Raw genomic sequence first — 833 nt, forward strand, 5'->3', positions numbered from 1 at the left:
AGAGCCATTGACGGAGGCAATTTCTCTGATTGATGGCCTGACCATGACACACACTGAGCTGCAAACATTGTCAGTCACTCATGCTCCTGAAGAAGACCAGAAAAAAGGCTAAAGAGGTTGGAATTTCAAAGGCATACAAGTCAATATTGATGTGATACATGCACATTTTTCCTTTGTGCCATATGTTCAGGTAGTTGTACGTTAAAACCAAGCTAAGTCTAGGAAAGCCTTGGGGATGACGTCCGACAATCTGTTTACAAGGCTTGCATGTACGGATAACCCATTGGAGTATTATTACCAGCCATGCATAACACTCCACTTGAGGCCTATCATAAGTAATAAGATTATATATATATATATATATATATATATATATATATATATATATATATATATATATATATATATATATATATATATATATATATATATATATATATATATATATATATATATATATATATATATATATATATATATATATATATATATATATATATATATATATATACACACACACACACACACACACACACACACACACACACACACGCACGCACGCACGCACACACACATACATACATATATATACACATATATATACATACATACATACATACATATATATATATATATACATATACACACACACACACACACACACACACACACACACACACACACACACACACTTCTGGAACAAAGAATGCAATGGCAAATGCCCTCTCCGGGCGTCCAAAGGTCAATGCGTTGACAACTCTTTATCATGAGGAACCAGAATCTCTAGGTGAGATGTATCCTCAAGATCCTGATTTTGCTACAATCTGGGAAGC

This window comes from Adiantum capillus-veneris, chromosome 26 (assembly GCF_014529385.1).
Source record: "Adiantum capillus-veneris isolate H3 chromosome 26, ASM1452938v2, whole genome shotgun sequence".
Lineage (NCBI taxonomy): Eukaryota > Viridiplantae > Streptophyta > Polypodiopsida > Polypodiales > Pteridaceae > Adiantum > Adiantum capillus-veneris.